The sequence below is a fragment of the Wyeomyia smithii genome, chromosome 2 (assembly GCF_029784165.1).
Source record: "Wyeomyia smithii strain HCP4-BCI-WySm-NY-G18 chromosome 2, ASM2978416v1, whole genome shotgun sequence".
In the NCBI taxonomy this organism is placed as follows: domain Eukaryota; kingdom Metazoa; phylum Arthropoda; class Insecta; order Diptera; family Culicidae; genus Wyeomyia; species Wyeomyia smithii.
The window spans coordinates 78,749,077-78,766,828 of NC_073695.1; the positions used below are offsets into that span (position 1 = coordinate 78,749,077).

The window sequence follows — 17,752 nt, forward strand, 5'->3', positions numbered from 1 at the left end:
CATCGTCCCTACAGTTGCTATTTACTATTGCCTGAAAAATCATACCATGAATCGTTACTGCTTTTTGCACTCATCGTTTACTCTTGCGGCTTCGCTCTTTCGATTATTGCCACCATTCAAGCACCGACATCGAACATTGTATGTCCAGTGCGAGTTCAATGCTGCCTGGCATCCATGCGATCCGGGGTTAGCAAGGTCCCTGTGCTAAATGACCTGATTATTGATTATTTTTTGAAAGTCGCGGATTTGTGGCCGCCATCCCCCGCACATTCGTGTTTCGATAGCTTTCTGTCATCAAGAATGCACATTCACTGGGTGGCATTTTCCAATGGGCGCAGCATGTCGGATCAGCTGCCTGTGAAGCTGCACAAAAGAACTGTGATAGGATAGTGGTGATCGTGGGGAGGGGTGCGATGCGAAAGGGGTAGTCGATTGGAATAGCTTTTTGTGAGTTAGCGAATGGGGAGCGATTATCCCATGACTATCATTACTGCTAGCCATGTTTGGTGGCCTTCGCTGGGTATAATCTGGGGTCAAATCCAACATATACACTGGAAAAGCGTTTGTTAGCTACCTTGCGAAATTTTTTACACACGAACACACGACCGGGGGGCTATGGAAAAAGTTTTAGCGATGATTTCAATTGGAATAGCGACCTATCTATAAAGTTATTTTTTGTTTCGATTTTTCGTTGATAATCGCTTTCATAAAATTTATGACTAGCAAATAGTAAGCGGGAAGCAGTTCGTATGGGGAAAAAACTAATTCAAATTCAAGAGGAACGAAGCGTGATGTATCGGAAATTTAATATTTAATTTTATATTCTAATTTATATTCCAACAACATTTGGGAAAAAAATTCTATGGAATCTTATTAATTTGACTTTTGAATCAATCTACGAGAAAAGTATAGAAATTATGAATAGAGTTTTGGTAACGGGCTCAGATTACGGATCAGGCTATGAAATACTCATCTTCTTAAACCATGTTTAGGCGATACGGACACCACTTTTAAAGCAACACATGATAAGTAAAAGGTAATGGTGTAAGCGCTTGGTTTTCTGTTGTTTTTATTTGCTTTTTTTTGCTTTGAGTTTCAAAATAATTTCTGTGGTTGATTTTTTGCCTCTGGGCATCCCCCAATTCAGGAAGTACTCATATTGGACAGTTATTTCGTTCAGTTTTGATTGGTATAAATCCGCGTTCAACAAGGCTTGTTATTTTTCATTAGTATAATAAGTAGTTAGCATCCTAGGACTTCAATTTTCCGCACTTGGGCGGACGCGTAGCTATTTTTCCAATGGGCATTTGAATTGCGAGAGATTCGTTACATGTTCCGATTTTGGATATTTAGAAAACCTTTAAGACGCAGTTTTACGACAAAATAGTTATTTGAAGTGAAAGGGAGATTAGCAGGTTGAATTTTCTAAATAATTTTTAGTCTATCTCTTCGATGGAATAATTTTCGAATATTAGGTCCGCAACTAAGTTTCCGTTATTTGTCAACAGATGGTTCCCAGCAATAAGTGATGGTCGATTTTGACACATCTGAAGCACATTGTAAACAAACTGTGTAAATGGTACTTTTAGTGTCTGATTTTGTTTTGAGTTCTGTTTTAAGTTGAACTGCGTGCCGTGATTTGTTTCGTAACTTTGAATTATTTCGATGGTAATTTCGATGTTAACAACCAGAGCCTGACAAAGTCATTTTCAATTGACAATTATCAGGTTATAGTGACGCTTTGACTCGTCGTTTCCAATTGAAAAGCTTTTGTATCATTTTCGAGCACTTCGTGAGTCACATGACACCCAGTCGAAAGCTCTTGCTGTGATTCTGACAACTGAAGGGCTTGAAATTGATACAAACGCTTTTCAATTGAAAGCGGAGATTATCATTATCACTCTCACATGACGATTCTCAATTGAAAATGGCAATGAGCGCTGACGGAGACAGAAGGCTTCCATACAATACTTCACGCATATATATGGAGGAAATATTGATCGGAACTTGCGTAACGTATTTATTGGATGCCATTGCCGTTCTAGCTACGGTTTGCGGTATTAGAAAACTACCATCAAACGACGCGATGCGGTGCTAATTTCAATTGAGACGCTGAAGGAAAGGAAAGAGTCTTTCTCTCCGTCACTCTCTCCGTCGATTGCAATAGTCATTAGTTTCATTTGAAATTCAAACATTTTGAGCTGTTTTCAGGAAAAAATGGTTGAAATATCTGTTTAATTTGTATGGGAGGTCTCCCCCCCCCCTTCCAGAGTACGAAGAAGTGCCAAACCACCATAAAAATTTATGTTCGATTTGTATGAGAGCCCTTCCGTTGAGCAAAGGGAGGGATGTCTTACCACCATGAAAATTTTTCTTGCTCTCAAAAACCTTAACATGCCGAATTTGTTGTGTTTGCTTGATTGGTTCTCGAGTTGTGCAAAATTTGTGTTTAATTTGTATGGGATTCATCTCTTCCAGAAGTGGGAGGGTGTCAAACCACCATGGAAATATTTTTTGGCTTTGAAAACTTGTACCTGCCAAGTTTAGCTCCATTCACTTGACTAGCTCGCGATATGGGCAGAATTTGTGTTTCATTTTTATGGGAGGGTTATCTAAATACTCTAGAAATATTTTTTGTTTTTTTAAACTTTTACATACCAAATTTGGTTCCATTTACTTGATTAGTTTGGTTCGGTAATTTGGTTCTAATTGTTTGATTAGTTCTCGAGTAGGGCTGAAAATTGAGTTTCATTTCCTTCCCTTCAGGGCCGGCGGTGGATGTGGGTAGTAGTACCCACTCGGAAAATATCCCTGCGGGTGGGACAAAACCAAAAAAAATTGTAATGTCTTCTATGTTCAAAACAATTTTACCGCGCACATGTGCGAGCGATATATTTTTTGATGAATATCGTTGAGCGAGATGTTTTAAAACTGCAGATATCATGCATTTCTAAGAGATTGGCTATCAACCGAAATTTCGATTTCGAAAACTCCACGAACTACTCTTGTGCATTTTTTCGTTGGTCAAAAAAGTGAGACCACTTTAAGTGAAGTCTTATCAGAAGTTCGATTAAGCCTAAATTTTGGATGGAGAGTTTTTTGAAGAAGACAAATTTGTTGAGCCCTAACGTTCAAATTAAAAAAGTGCAAAAATTATCGATTTTCCGTGGGTTAACCTTTACACGCGCTAACGAAACTACCCATGCAGCCTAAACCATAGTAACCCATGCAGCAGAAAAAAATTGTTCTCGAACTGTAACGGCACCCGCGGTCCTTGGGTTTTACTCCCACTGGGTTTTATCACATTAGGTGGCGTATTTAGAACCCGGAAAGAAACCGGTTCTCTACCGGATTCTTCGTATGTTGACATAGCCTTCAGCTGTGCATGAAAGTAGGTCAGAACTTGCTTACAGTTGAAGCCACGTTCTCCGCTTGGCTTCGGTGACGATAACCGCCACCCGTAAGCACAATTAATTAAAGAAGAGCCCGCGACACGGTACTTGATGGGCCGGTAACTCGTCGCCGCATGCCTGAGAATGAGTTACCGGTGTTGTTTACAAACACGACGAAGCGGCAGAGCGCACGGCTCACCGCTCTCGGTAGAATTAGACTAAGTGGGTTTAAACCCTCGAATTAATGTACCGAAATAAAGGAAGGCCGAGGAAAGGTCATTAGGGAAACAAGGATAGATGGTGGATTCGCGAGGGGAAATTGTCTCTCGCGGGTTCACTCCAGGGCTAGCGTTAAGGTAATGACAATTAATTAAATTGAATCAATCGTTGAGTAAAAGAGATTCCGCGTGGACTAACTAGGCGCGTACAGGATTTTAGTGGTTTTTTCCGGATACAAGTCCTGGTAGGTCTTAGATGAAGAAAAAAAGTCCTGATAGGTCCTCGGAAAGGACTTACGCAGAACATTAAACGTAATGGCGAAAAGAGTGAAGCTGCTTCGTTCAGAAGTCTGCGCGTTCAAAGAGCGATACCCCGCCGAGTGCTATACGGACATCGTGCGGCATTTTGTGGACGCCGGATACACCAGTTCCGGCATCTATAACATTTTCGCACTATTGGACAACAATCGGAGCATCGAACGAAAGCCCGGTTCTGGACGGCCGACGACTCTGAACGACAAAAAGCTTTAAAGGATGCTGAAGAGGAAGACCGAGGATAAAGTGGTTACATCGCTGCGTGCGCTTGGCCGTAAGGTCGGTGCGACCGGCCAAACAGTAAAAAAGTACATGTCGAACATGGACATACAGCGGCAGTCCCGTCCAGGTGTCGGAGCTGCAGGCAATGACGCAATCACAACGTGGCGGTGGTAATGAACGTTGACACCTATCTCACCCTGAATATCAACGACTGGCAGGGCACTTCGTATTCAACTTCCCCCCCGAAGGATGTGGAGGCCGAGGTGATGTTCTTTTAACGCACTAAGTTCCCCAAGAAGGTGCTGCTGTGACTTACAATCAGCGAGAATGGGATGTCAAAGCCCCTCTGGATTGGCCGTGAACAGTGAAATTTACAGGACGAAGTGCCTGTTTTTTGGCAAACCTGAAGCGCAAGATCTAATCTAACAATGTTTTCGCGAAAACTGGAAGAATTGATAGATAAATCGAAGAAAGATGTTTTGTTTCGTGTTTTCGTCCGCCATGGCAAGTGATCCGGTTAATTGCCGGAAGGCCGCTCGCAAGGGCGTGGATTTTTTTTTGTAGGTAAGCTAATATAATTGGCCTTCATGGGAAATTTATCAAACTCAACTATCTGTCTTAGTTTTTCTCTATCACCTTCCGAAAACGTCCAATATTGCAATGCAAACATGCAACACTGAATGAAATTCGTAAACCAATTTTTTCTTATACATTCCATTGACATCTTATTGTTGATCCCTTGGCAACGCCTTTGTCACTCATGAACCTTCCCTATTCCTTACTACCCACTTGAAAAAATAGTGTGACGCCGGCCCTTCCCCTATAAACAAAAACTTACGCCGATCGCTTCAGTAGTTTCCAAGCCTCTATGGATCAGACAGACAGACAGAGTTGCATTTTTATAACTATATTTAGATTGCACGTTTGCGGTTTTAATTAAAAACAGAGATGCCAGAAGTTTTTTAAAAATGTTAGCAACTTCTCGAAAAAAAAAACTGCTCGAAATCTAAATCAAATCTATCCGTAATTCGCTCCCGTAGGTAAAAGTCTAAAAAAATCTGCACAAATTCCGGAAAAAAACCGCGCAAATATAAGAAGATTCTAACAATAATCTGCAGATTCGATGTAAAAACTGTGAATTAATGAAAATCTGCACACAGACTCAAAAAATCTGCACATCTGGTATCATTGATTGCAAATCATTTCTTTCGTTTTGACAGACTTTAAACGCGCCTATGTTATTGAACTGGGTTTGAAGGTGACATATTTTTGGCTCCGTTTTTATTTCGAACCCACCGTGTTCTAATAATGTCACATGTTCTTTTTGAGCCATGAAAAGAAAGCGTCTTTTCAAATGCTTGACTTCAAGCCCCCTGCCCCGCCCCCGTTGTCAAACCCAATGCAAGAGCATTTGAGCAGTTAACATGTGACTCATAAAGTGCTTGTAAATGAAACGAATGTTTTTCGATTGAAAGCGATGGTTGATAGCGTCGTTATCACCTAATTCCATCGCGGTGTATTTTCTCATGCTCACCAGATACACACGGCTACGTTATCTTCAAGCAAGTGCGTCGTTCTGCTCACTAGTGTAAAGGAAGTTGTTTTCGCAATGAAAGGTATTCTCGTACCCGGTAGTGTTTTTTTGAGGAGAAACGACAAACCTGACCTTCGATTGAAAAACATGTGTAGAGATTTGACTTTTTTTTTTGCACTAATACCTTTTTTATAACCCGTTACCATTGACGTCCTTGAAAGTTTATGGAATTCATAAAAACTTCATTGGAAAGTTTACATGATTAGTATTAGTCGAGGGCTAGAAGTGGCTGTCAGATTGCATATAAAGCGAGCGTAACAAGAACCGCCGCCATGCTGAACCAACCAATGCACAGTGGTACAGAACGACAATTTAGGCGGACATGGGGTTTTCGACGCGATTTTGTGATTTTACAGCAATACTTTCTATGGAGAAGTTGCTTCTTATATATAGGTCTATATATATACACTTGAATGAAAATTAGGGTGGTCCTTAAACCTGCAAAATATAACAACTAAAATTCTTATTTGCGAAAAAAATGTTGAACTATCTTTGGCAAAGTTGTAAATCACTTGATATTAAACAACTTGATATTTTTTGTAGCTCTTGAATTGACTGAATTAGAGGAATTCTGCTTAGGGTGGCTCTGAAAAAACAGTTTTTTTGCTCTATTATTATTATTTCAAATTTCTCAGTAAAGTTGAGTTCAGACAACTTTTAGAACTTCAAAAGACGCAACTTTTGGTTGCCAATCTTCGAAGATATCTTTTACGGGTGAAGAGTTATCAATGTTTTAATTTTTGAAATACGTTTTTTCAAAAGTTGATATCTCTGAATGGGGCAAATGAAAACAATATCTTCTGGTTTCATTTGGAAGAGCAATTTGTGTACTTTATCATATGAAAAAATTGGAGATATACTTTTTCTTGAAATTCAATAAAACTAATTTGAATCTGCTAACTTTTGTCAAAAAAGTAAAAATTTTTCATTTATAGTTTATTTATTTGGTAAAACTACTGTACATATAACTTCGCACATAAAACCACCTATATCTCTCAAATTGACTGATAGAGTGTAACTTTGCCTGATGGATCCACGATTTTTCATCTACAAATATATATTTTGCTTCTACATGCAACCAATTTCTCAGATACAAAAGACAAGTATTTGTCGCAGTGGCACTTCTGCATAATGCTCTCCAGGCATACGAAAAAAAAGTCCCAGTATAGTTCTTTCTGTTTAGTTTTTAAAACTTCCATTCTGTCGCCAATGGCAACCTTTACATATTACATATTGAACTTTGCAACATATCTTCACTTTATAAGTTACATCAGTGTCAGTGGCGTAGCGTGACTAGGTGACACCCGGGGCATAAAATTTTGGGTGTCACCCCCCTAAGTCGCAATAAAAGTTATAATACAACCAATAGGAGAAAATGCAAATAATTTTCGTGAGTGTCATCTCTGAAGCATGGTAATTGATTTTTATTTTCGCGGATGTCACACTTCTAGAAGTGCCACGCATGAAAATATTCGAATGGATGTCACCTCAGACCGCCTCCTCCGCCCCACCACGCTACGCCAGTGATCAGTGTTTTTAGTTTTTAAAACTGTAACTTTTAAAGTGAATATATGATTACAAGTTCAACACGCATCTAGTGTATAGAGTTAAAAATAAGTTTATATATGAAAAATCGTGGATCCATCAGGCAAAGTTACACTCTATCAGTCAATTTGAGAGATATAGGTGGTTTTATGTGCGAAGTTATCTTGACTAAGCTTCTCTATAACTTTACCGAAAAATATGTACAGTAGTTTTACCAAATAAATAAACTATAAATGAAAAAAATTTACTTTTTTGACAAAAGTTAGCAGATTCAAATTAGTTTTATTAAATTTCAAGAAAAATTATATCTCCAATTTTTTCATATGATAAAGTACACGAATTGCTCTTCCAAATGAAATCAGAAGATATTGTTTTCATTTGCCCCATTAAGAGATATCAACTTTTGAAAAACACGTATTTAAAAAATTAAAACTTCAATAACTCTTCACCCGTAAAAGATATCTTCGAAGATTGGCAACCAAAAGTTGCGTCTTTTGAAGTTCTAAAAGTTGTCTGAACTCAGCTTTACTGAGAAATTTGAAATAATAATAATAGAGCAAAAAAACTGTTTTTTCAGAGCCACCCTAAGCAGAATTCCTCTAATTCAGTCAATTCAAGAGCTACAAAAAAGTAGTATTCTACAAAATTGCTTAATATCAAGTGATCTACAACTTTGCCAAAGATAGTTCAACATTTTTTTCGTAAATAAGAATTTTAGTTGTTATATTTTGCAGGTTTAAGGACCACCCTAATTTTCATTCAAGTGTATATATAGACCTATATATAAGAAGCAACTTCTCCATGGAAAGTATTGCTGTAAAATCACAAAATCGCGTCGAAAACCCCATGTCCGCCTAAATTGCCGTTCTGTACCACTGTGCAATGGTTCCTTGACGTTTCTTTTCACGCGCAATCACGAGTAGGGGAGACCGGTAACAGTGGTTACATTTTCATATTTCCGAGTTTGTTGATTTATATTTCAGGTTCTTTCGCTTATTTTGTTGCGATTTTTTATGGAATATACCGTTACTGTAACGCTTATCGTGTGATGTTGTGAAAGATGAAGTGCATTATTCCGTCCTGTGTGTGCATTTTGCATGGAGTAAATGTAGAGTTTCAACACACAGGTGAATAGTACAGCTTGTATCACATGTAAGCCTTACTAATAGATTAACATTTAAAATTTCCAACTGATCACAAAAGAAATCGTCGTTGGTGTCGAATTCTCTCCATTTCCGGACTGTCAAATCTGCCTGCTGCTGGGAGCAAAACAAGCGCAAGGATTTGTTCTCACCACTTCTGCGAACAAGATTTTTATTTAATGAACGGTAAGCGTAAGTTATTGCCAAGTGCAGTTCCCACTTTGATGATTGCAGGCATCACCGAGTTGGATGTGCTCGGCAACGAAGACATCACCGGTTCGAATACCGGTAATAATTTTTTTATCACCGTATTCAAATCTTAACCCTCTAGTGCCCAGTGCCGTCTCTAGACGGCCTTCAGTTGATCCTCTAAAAAGCTTCAATAAGAACTTAAAAAATGTTTATAAAGCTTCATAGTGCTTTTTTCGAAGTCCGTATAAAAATAATTTGGGCACTAGAGGGTTAATTTAAAGTTAATTTAATTTAATAATATTCTAGAATTTCCAACACCCCAATAGAGGGTCAATCTCCCCTAATTAATGTAAACAAAAGAGGCCATATTGTGTTACGATAAAATCACTTGTCTTCAGGCCCCTGGTATTAGTACATACCTAAATGCCATCTGTTTCATTTTTCAATCCTTTGGAAATGCAATCAACGTTTTAATGGTCTATTTATCAATTTCTGACAGCAGCTACCACATATTGCACGATTTCCTGCATACTAATACTACTGTATATTAATATACATTTCTGGTAGAAGTTATAACTTCAATAAAATGTTAAGTATTCAAGAAAGAGGAAAGTCGTACATCAATTTGGTCACTTAAGTTTCGAAATCGTTTGTATTATCAACTTAAATTGACTAGTTTGACAAATTGTAAGGTTACTTCCAGATCGTTAGGCGTTTTCAAGTGCTCATTTCGTATTTTTCTCATGCATAATGTACCCGGCAATTTTTTGCGTCGGCCGATCGCCTTTTGGCTTCACTGCGGTCGGTTCCTCACCAGCCCGAACAGAACAGCGTTAACCGATTTCAAAATTATATACTGCAGTCGTAAAAACTCAAAGACCTACTTTATTCCGAAGGTAGTTGAACGGAACCAACCGCAGTAAAGTGTACCGACAGAGTGGTTGTAGGTGGCGTTTGAAAAGGATCCATTACTTACCTTTGGGATGTGCCTTCTGCGAAAGGCGGTCTACGGATCGCTTTGCAAAAAGTGTAGCACATGTTTGCTGAAAATCAACTTTATTAATGTCGAGAGTGTTGTTACTTCAGAAAAAAATAGGTATTCCCTTGCTGATCTGACCATCCCTATATACACACCAAACGTAATAAATTTTACTTTATGTGAATGTCAGAGGTGTAGTTATTATCGCCTATTGTAGATTTGTACTGGAGCAAAAGTAAGTCCGTTGTAATGCATGCGAATCGTTTGAGTGCTCGTTAGTCGTCACGCTACATAATTCTAATTTTATTGTATTTCACTTTTCGAATTCAAATCCTGGCTTTATCCTTTATCAGATAGATTTCATTTCTGTAACTGATAAAATAGCAGCTTTCAAATTTAAATTATGTTCCACACAAAACCATTTTATTATTTGGTCGGTCACCAGCACAGTGAGGTCAATTGTTGTGTTTAATTTGACGTGATTATCTGAGAATGTTTTGCTTTTGCGAAAAGCAAAATAACGTTATAATCGTAATTGTACCCGCCATACAAGTTTTCTATTCAATCTAACGAAACAAGCTAATTACGCGATTCTCGTGATTCAACTTTTGGATTTCCTGTGCAGTCTTTCGAGAAAAAAAAAACCTAATTACACGTTAGTTATTACTATGCCAAACATTTCCCATAATCTGATTAACTGTACTGAACTTTTGCATGATATTTTGTGATATGAATTCCATTTAGTTTCTGGCCTTCGTAATTATCATGATTTACCATTCTATTAACTTTTTCAACTTTTTCAAAAGTTGCGTGGGAATGTTACGACTGACAGTAGAGTTCGAATGAGTATCGGTCAGTTCAAGTCATGGCGAGGCAAAAAAGGAACGGCATTGAGAACAGTGGTTTGTAGAAAAACCAATCCCCCATCAGACTTTTTTCGAATCATCCTGTTCCTGTCATGCCATGAAAGTTTTGTGTTGTTACTAATAATAACTACTAACCGGAATTTCCATTTTACGACAAAGACTAGGAACGTACAATTCCAACAAATGCGAACAACATCAGTTTGAATCCACTACTGCTACCCATCCTGCACTAATGCTAACATCAACTCAACAAGAATGGGTGTCTGCACAGGAGCAAACTTTATTATAAATCAGTATTTACCAGTGACGTGTTAATCGTTCGCCCATAATGGCCATCATACGAACTTCAACTGTTCAGCATTTACAAACTTCCTGGGAAGTTATAGCAAAAACCAGTAGCAAACACGCACATCCACACGTACAAACAAACCCGCATGATGGTGGTTGCCATTTCAACAAACCAACGGCAAGAAAAAGCGGCGGGCGTGGAAACAGTGGGTGGCACTAGCGCGGGGAGTATTCCATTTCACAGTTGCTTCATTACGGTTCGCTCTACATAACTGCAACAAACGACTAAACTTTACATCGTTTCCTATTGCTCGCATACACTTATCAAAAACACACATCCCGGATCGTGGTGTTTTGTGTGAAAAAATAAAACACTCTTCCGTGGGGTGAAACTATCTAACTTGACATAATATGTGGGGAAACATTTGAATATTTCCAATGAAAATATGTTCCACTAGCATGTCTGCTCATTGCTGAGGAGCTATCTGAAAATTTATAATTGTGTTTACCCGTACTTACTCTCGCAAACCCGGTTGCAAGTTGTGCTGAGCTTTGTGGTCCTACTGGGACTAATGATGCTGAAATGTCCTTTACTTCCAGTCATAACCACTTTTCAGTCTCGCCAGAGCGTTGGTTCGGTTGGATCGAGTGTTCGAATTCATTCCTAGCGTATGCTCTATTCATATTTGACGGGAGTCATAAATTTTATGAACCATTATCTGCACACCTTTACAACTTACCGGTAGCACACATTGCGGCCATCAGACCTCCAGACGTATTGTGCGTCATACTGCAGGCCAACCATTTCCGCTTTTACGACATTTTGCAGTTCGACAATTTTCCGCAATTCACCATTGGAGGCAGTTGGCAGTAAACATTTGTTTATTCGAGCTTTAAAATTTGTTGTTAGTTCAATGCTTCTAGAGTAAGTTCTGATGTAAATACTTGTTAATTTCTTCTACTGATTATAGGACACAATAGGCGTATTCTACTAATTTCTGTTTTCTCTATCATTCAGAAAGTTTTAAAGCTGAATTGTGAAATAATAATAAAGCTTAGCTAGGAATGCAGCCGTGCAGGAACAAAATATAGCAATATATTGGATTTACAAATATAATTTAGCGCTAGTGAATTTACGAATAGAAAAATTTATTTTGGAACATGCTTCAAGAGGCTCATAAAGAAATACAAAAAAGAAACATTTTACATTTTCCATCCCAGCATGTAAAGTAACATTCAGGGGAGAAGATTTTCAATTTCGTATACATACAAAATCACGACATGAACATCAAACAGTTAAAAGAAAGTAAACATAATATAAAGTAAGCTCCAATCATTTGCTATCTGTTTGTTTTGAAATGTTTCCTGTTTCAATGCTGGAAAATCCTTCATAATTTATTTTGTTTCCAAAAGGTTATAATTGATAGAAGCCGCGTCAAGTTCAAAAATCGTGAAGTCGTTTAATCTGACTAAATCAACCGTGAGCGGCATACTATCGAACTGCTTCATGCGCCCTCTTTACTCTTATACCTCATAGCCAACCTGCTGAAGACTGGCAGTTAGCTACTATTGGCGTGTTACTGGTTGACCCGACTTGCACGTTGTAGCTCTAGGGCTACCTGAGAGGCGATTGTGCAAACCACACCCCAAAAGCTCGAGTCTTTGAATATTTTCCCAACTAAGTTGTCCGGACTCCAGAGTAGTGCGCTCCTCGTACGCGCGAACGAGTGGCATACGAAGAAGATATGTTTAGCGATCTCCTCCACATTCACGCACTTGAAACACATGGAGGGCCTCGCGTGCCCGAACCTATGTAGATTTTGCCTAGAGTAGCTATGGCCAGACTCATCCGGATATCTCGGTGCGTCCATCTATTTATCGTGGAATTGGACCATTCCCGCTGTCATCTGATCATCGAGAATGACCTTCAGGTACCTCGTATGCCCTTTGTGTCACGTTGATCGAAACACTCTACATCTTTCTTAATGGTGATGCTGATAGGTATCTTGCCGGACAATATGCAGATTGCGGCGTACGACACTGTGCGGTACGCACTCTTAACCAACATGAGCCGGCAGGTACTTTTCACTTGCTCCCGACAGCTATTAGTACCCAGCGCTTTGGATTATGGAGTGCATTCAGTCCTCGACCTTGCATATACAGTAGGCGGCCGTCAGCTTGACTTCTCCGATCGACTCGCCGTAGACCTTCAGCGTTATGCTATCTGCAACGATTACAGCTCCTACAGGGAACTTGAGTTTCAACACTCCGTCATATACGCCATTCCACAACACCGGTCCCAGGATAGAACCTTGCGGAACTTCTGCGGTAATTGGGACGCACTTCTGATTTCTCCGTGTTGTAAACAAGTACTCGATTCCGGAAGTAATTTTCCAGAATCTTGTACAGCGACACCAGTACATGGATGCTCCTGAGCTGGAGACCCAGCTGGCGCTATTGAAGACGTTTACGTCGAGCGTGAGGATTGCGCAATAGCGTATTCCCCTTCTCCTGCGATGTAGTGCTACCGCCGTCGTCTTGGTGACGGAGAAGATAGTATCCAGCATGGACCTGGCCTTCTGGAAGTTGAACTGGTTACTTGCCAGACCGCTTACACCCTCCGTGTACCTTACCAGTCTGTTGAGGATGATCCTCTCAAGCACCTTGCCCGTAGTGTTCAGCAGATAGATAGGTCTGTATGCCGATGGGTTCCAGGCACCTCTGCATGATTGCCCAGAACAGCCCGGGGGCCGTTTTTATCGCCAGCCTGATTGCCAGGTGTGCTAAACCATCCAGGCCCAGTGTATTTCCCACATTTAGGGCCTAACCCTTGCCTCCTCCTCAACCTCGACACGGCTGGCTGACCATTCCTAGTCTATGTCTGAGATACTGGAACGTTGGACGGTAGACTCGACCGCCGGAGGCCAAGAAATTGGCTCGTGGCGTGGAAAGAATCCCTCGATGATACACTCCAGCATCGCTGGTGATCGCTCTGCAGGCGCCAGCGCGCCTTTGGTGTTTTCCATTATCCTGTAGGCGTCGTATTGGCACTCGCCATATCAAAGCAGGCCCTCTTGCTTGCCTTTATCGCACTCTTTAGCATCGATCTTCATTTCGCGCACGCCGCACTGCAAATGTCGACTATCGCGTCAGTCCACCAGTAAAAAGGTGGCTTCCCATTCCTAGGTTGGTAAGTCATGGTGGCGTCACACGCCCGCGATAGCATGGCCAGCAGTCGGGCGGAGCCAACTGTCCCCCTCGCGTTCTCGCCTCATTGCCTCCTCGACTACCTCGGCATCGAAATGCGATGTCTTCCACCCGCGGGCGGTCGGAGTGTTGCTCTACTTGTCGCTTTCTGCCTCTCGATGTTGTCTACACTATAGCAAACCGATTGATGGTCGCTCTTAGTGTAGCCATCGTCTGCCCTCCAGTTCTTGATCATTCCTGGGCTGTTCCCAACGTTGGCCAGATCTAGGTCGAGCTTTGGGGAAGCCTCAAACAAGATTTGACCCCTCTGGTTCGTAAAGCGACTTGCCCACTCAACAGCTCAAGTGTTGAACTCGCTCGCCCCCACCAACGGTGTTAGGCCCGTTAGCTCGATGCATAACAGGTCGACCATCTGGATGAACCTTTCGCCAGACAAACGTGACGGAGCATGGCAACTGTATTAGAGCACACCGCTCACCTTGGCAAGCACTTTCTTTTGAGGTGGAAACAACCTCCTGAACCGGGAACTTGCTCGTCGTCCATACTGGACTTATCCGCAACCCAGTTATCGTTTTCGAGAGGGATGCAGTAGGGGTCCGATAGCATGGTGTAGCAGCTGCTGGTCCGCGAAGCAACAAAGCAATAAAAGCAATAAAAATAGGGTAAAAAGGAGCAAAATAGACCATTTACTGTACTCTGCCCAAAATAAAACCATCACCAATCGATTTCTTGTCCAATTTTACATAAGAAATGCTATATTTCAGGTTGCCAGTTTAGCGGCGATTATTTAGTGGAAAAACCGGAACCCACATTTTTGCTAAATAATCGCCGCTGGGCTAACAACCTGAAATATAGCATTTCTTGTGTAAAATTGATCAGCAAATCGAATGGTCATGGTTTCATTTTGGGCAGGGTACGGAAAATGGTCTATTTTGCCCCTTTTCACCCTATTTTTGCATATTTTTGGAAACATAGACCCTTTCCTGTGCCCTGCACAGAATGAAAATATCACCAATCGATTTATTGACCAATTTTACATATGAAATGCTATATTTCAGGTTATCAACCCAGCGGCTTCTGATTAGTGGGAATTTGGGTGCATTTTTTCCCAGTGTGCAGTGGTTGGCGTCCCGTTTACCATAACATATCATACTCTTGGGAGACTCCCCGCAGTCCCTCGTTTTATGGCCTGCATACAGACCAGCCGACCTTCCAGTTTACCTTCCTTAAGTGCCAGATTAGCATCCGCCGATGCTAGTCAGAAGGTAAATCCCCGCCGGACCTTTTCGGAAGCGGATTGACTCAGTAGCCACCCCTCGATGATTTTGTCCAGGTTTTAAGGTTGGAGAGTCACCTCTGAGGTGAGTGTCTGAACTAGCATAACCTTCCCCAGGACCTTCTCGGCTACCGTCTTGTAGGTAGCTTCCTTATTCTTGGAGTCTTTCTGGAGCTCAAATATCATCTCGCCAGTGCGAGAATGGCGGATAATCCGCACGTCCGCCCCCAGATCCTTGAGCTGGGTTTCTCCCCTCATCTTCTTCAAGACTTCTGAGTACTTAGACCCATTCGTCTTGAGTGTGAGGGCGTCTCCCCTGCTATGCGCCTTCTTGACCTTTTTTGGTCTTCTGGCCGCTCCGCTATCTTGACGCGTCGCACCTTCCTGACGCTTCCGACCCTCTACGGTAATCCAAGGGTTACCCGCAGCCTCCACCTCGGCCGGTTTCCCGGCGGACCTTAAACCGGTTGGTGTGCGCAACCAACCGTTTCTTGGTGTTCCCAGGAGCCGCTTCCCCCGGGGACTGCCTCATTTACTTAGCGACCTGCCCCGTAGAGCAGACCGCCACAAACGAGGGGGCGGCTGTCTGCATTTCTTTGGATGCACTCGCCCTCCTGGTCCTGGCCACTTTCTCGGCCGCCTCCATCCGAGCTACGAGTTCCTCGTATCCATTCACGCGTGATCCATTCACAACCAACCCAACTGGCCTAGATGTAACCCTAGCCGACACCGGGAGATTTTCTGGAGCGAAAAATCTCTGGGATCACGCTTTCCATCGCATGACGAGTAAAGCCGTTGGCGCCGGTCCGTTAATCAACGGGTCATAAGTTAGGGTCCTGGGTGGAGTCGCCTTCTTGGGCGTCGGTGATTGGCACAACAACAATGGCGGAACTAGACCGGAAAATAAGCGAGAATAAAAAAAAACCAACTGATCCTATTCCTGCCTGGTTTCCACCAGGTAAAAGACTCGGAACGTACTGAATGGTCTGTCAGGTTTTATGGGATGTAGACCCCTGCAGCTGCTGCACCTGGTACCACCTCGCCGTTTCAGGCCGTTGTCACACGACTTTATTAAGGGAGCTCGATGCTGGTGCCAGCTCGAGGACGTGGTACCATTACGAAATCCAACTCATATCCTTTTACTAACCTACCAGTTGCCATAATTAGGACCTTACTGGCATCATTTCCATTAGTGTAATACTAATGATTTAACAGGAAATTACAAAAATTTAAAAAAGTCTAGGTCTAACGAAAATCAAATGAGAGCAGGATTAGTAAACTTCATCTCGTGAGCCAAAAAAAAATGAATTTTAACCTGAGATATCGTTATTTCCGTTTCGAAACTAATTGTAATTGATATTTTTCAGTTAAATAAACATATCGAATAGTACCATTTTTTAAATAGAATGTATGGTTTTCAAAGGTGATCTAGTCCACCCTGATTTTTCTCATAGTACCTTATAGAATTCTCGAATTTATTCCATAAAGTAAACGATAGAAAAATCATCAATAGCCATAGGGGTTTTTTTGAGCACATAGTAGTACTTGTTTGAAACATATACTATATTGGGAAAAATCTACATCACTCACTCACTCAGTTGGAAAATATTATAAAAAATGATCAATTTGCACCCCTATCCCAGAATGTTAACGCAAGAGGTAATTGTACGTCGAAAAAGAATATCTTTGACATGTTTTTTTTTGCGAGTTATGACGTTCGTAACTTGCATGCAAATGCATGGTGGAAAATAACGCATTTTTAATATTTTTAATCATGCCTTTTGACGACACTCGCACTGTCACTGGGTTTTGTTTGTTGCTGCTAAGATTGTTGCTAAAATGTTGCTAAAATTGAGCATATACACTGCCGACTTGAATTTTTCTCTTTCCCTTCCAATTTTCAACATTAATGAAGAACGGATAGAGTAAGGGGTTGACACAAAATGAAAATTAAGCTTATAACGGCCCAAATGCAAAAAAAAAAATTGGGTTTTCCGGGAAATGTGATTATTCACTTCGATTGAAATCATCTGTCGATATGCTAAAATCTGTCTCAAGAAAAATCATGTTATGGGAATAATAAGCCAAAACTGTTGTCCGATTCTGAGCGGAATCGCTTATCAGAATACAATTTTCTCGGTTTGAGCACAATTTTACAAAAGCGATTCGTTTAATTCACCTGTCTGTGCTTTACAACACGATAAACGGGAACGATACCAGTTGCGTTTGATTAATCTTTTCGTTGCAAACACCTGTTTTGTAATGAAACCACGGCACCAAGAGAACGTCATCGTTTTGGCTCACCTGTTCCATTCTTTGAGTTTCATTTGTGCACTGGTTACATTCCCGTTTATTCGAAGTAGAGTAAATCAACAGCATGGAGACCATCTATGCTACGAGTTTTGAATGCTGTGGTCTTGGTAAAGTGAAGAGGCAGGAAGAACGCAGTACTTTCCTTAAAAGCAAGGGAAATAAATGCCTTAGTAAAGGTATTGGTTTCCCACAGTTTGGGCGAA

General features: G+C 41.0%; 1 protein-coding gene across 2 annotated transcripts in view; it reads left to right on the plus strand.

The window, feature by feature from the left end:
* LOC129720812 (uncharacterized) overlaps positions 1-17,752 on the plus strand; it is a 180,328-nt gene that overhangs the window by 21,783 nt on the left and 140,793 nt on the right. The gene's annotated exons all lie outside the window — the stretch shown is intronic.